This window comes from Microtus ochrogaster, chromosome 1 (genome assembly GCF_000317375.1).
Source record: "Microtus ochrogaster isolate Prairie Vole_2 chromosome 1, MicOch1.0, whole genome shotgun sequence".
Taxonomy (NCBI): Eukaryota; Metazoa; Chordata; class Mammalia; order Rodentia; family Cricetidae; genus Microtus; species Microtus ochrogaster.
In genome coordinates, this window is record NC_022009.1 from 59,101,556 (window position 1) to 59,103,981 (window position 2,426).

Consider the following 2,426-nt stretch of genomic DNA (forward strand, 5'->3'; position numbering starts at 1 on the left):
CTAGCTCTTGTAAACCAGGCTGGTCTCGAACTCACAGAGATCCACCTGCCTCTGCCTCCTGAGTGCTGGGATTAAAGGTGTGTGCCACCACCACATTTTTAAAAGTCAGTGAGTACCATGAGCATCACAAATGCCAAAAACAGTTTTACAAAGCCAGAAGAATCTGCTTTAAATACTTCTGAGATAGTAAATAGATTTGTCTCTACATTTTTGGCTTGACGGTTCTTAACCACATCTTTTGATAGGGGTTTTGTAATGTAATTTTCCACAGAGTAAACAGAAAGTAACTTAATCTCTGTTGTAGCTTGCTAATTTAAACATTTGACAGTATCTAGTTAAAAACATTTCTTGGCTGGGTGTGGTGGCACATGCCTTTTGTCCCAGCACAGGTGAGGCAGAGCTAGTTGAATCTACTTAGTAAGTTCCAGAACAGCCAAGATTTCGTAGTGAAAGCCCATGAAGACAACAAGTGCCTACAGCTACAACCAAACACTTTCAGCAGCAGATTGACAGTGCAAGTGACCCGGGAGACGTACAGAGACGTACAGACTGATAGTGCAAGTGACCCGGGAGACGTACAGATTGATAGTGCAAGTGACCCGGGAGACGTACAGAGCACACCCAGCACCAGAGTTTCAGGCCAGAGACTTTGTTATTTGGAGGGAGAAGGGATTAAAAACACTTCTGGATCCGTAGAGACGGAGATGGCTGATTAGCTCATGATAGTTTTAAGGGCTCTAGTCGGACAGGACCCCCTCTCCAGAGAGGGTTGGGGTGGCTGTCTCTGATTGGCTAGGAGGAGAACAAAGGAGATGACATAGTAGTTTTTTGTGTTTTTTTTGTTTTTTTTTTTTTTTTTTACATATAGCATGTTTTGTGAGATAGAATGTCTTTAGTCACAAGTCACATGAGAGACTGTCAGGACCAACAATAATGATATGGCATGTAAGTCTTTGGTATTGTCTGGGGAGGCGAGTAAATTTCTTTTTCTTCTTTCCTTCCTGTAAGCCCTGTCTCTGGCCTCCATCTTTGGAGGCCCCATCCCTGTGCCTGTCAAGTCTTGACCCCTCCCTGGAGGAAGGTCAAGACCAGCTCACCAAAATCTTGACCACGCCTTCAGTCTATTTAAACTGCTTCCCTGGAAAACTTCCTTGTGGTCTCTTTTCCTTCCCCCTGGTGGTCCTGTTAGCAGCCTCCCTATTCCCCCTCAGGGCCACCGGAGAGTGCAGGAATCCCATTAAACCTGGATATTTTTTAATTTGGCTTGGTGTGGTTTAGCTTAGTTGGGATTTTGCTAACACTTTCTTTCCTTTCCTTTCCTTTCCTTTCCTTTCCTTTCCTTTCCTTTCCTTTCCTTTCCTTTCCAGCTTTTGTTTTATTTGCATTTTGTTTTGTTTTGTTTGAGACAGGTTCTCACTATGTAGCCAAAGTCAGGCTTAACTTGTAAATTTTAACCTCTGGCTTTAACTGCCCAATGCTGGAGTTACAGGCTTCTTTCTTATACAAGTTATAAAGTCCAGGAGAGCTTTTCGAGCCTGGCTTTTGGCTCTATACATTTTTAGGTTTATCTTTCCTTCATGGTGCATATCCATCCATCCACAAATCCACCCACCCATCTACCCAACCCACCCTCACACCTCCATCCACATACCCATCCACCCACTGTTATATCCATCCACTCATCCATCCATCCATCCATCCATCCATCCCTCCATCCATCAATCCATCCATCCATTCCTCCATCCACATACCCATCCACCCACTGATTCATCCATCCCTCCACTCACCTATCCACACACCCACCCACCCCTCCATCCACACACCCATCCACCCACTGTTATATCCATCCACTCAATCCATCCATCCATCCATCCATCCATCCATCCATCCATCCATCCCTCCATCCATCCATCCCTCCATCCAGGGCCAGATGTTACAACACTGCTCATATTGAGGTGTAGTCTGTGCTTTTGCACAGGCTTGGGTCAGAACATTCAATAAAGAAGGGATGGGGTGACCAAGACCTCAGGAGGGAGTAGTTTATGTGGATAGTAACTGGAGTGAGGAAGACTGGTTAGGGTGTATCTCCAAATGTAACATTTTGTAGAAGAGATGGGCAGGAAGCAGAGAAAGTTTCTGCTAATGATCTTCATATTTACCCTACGAGAAAGAGACCTTAGGAACAGGAGTCCCAGATTTAGAAAATAAGAATACAGGACACATTTAGTTGCTGAGGAATCCCATCTGGACGGGTGAGTGTGTGCTATCCCGGAGTAGAGTGTCCCGGAAGAGAGCACAAACCCCCCTCCCCCAGCTCTTTCTGCAGGAGTGTCTTTCTTTTGCACGACCTAGCCCCCCCAGCACCCCTCCCCAACCCTGCCCTGCTCTATGCTAGGACCAGTGCTCAAGAACAGTTTTAAGCTCCT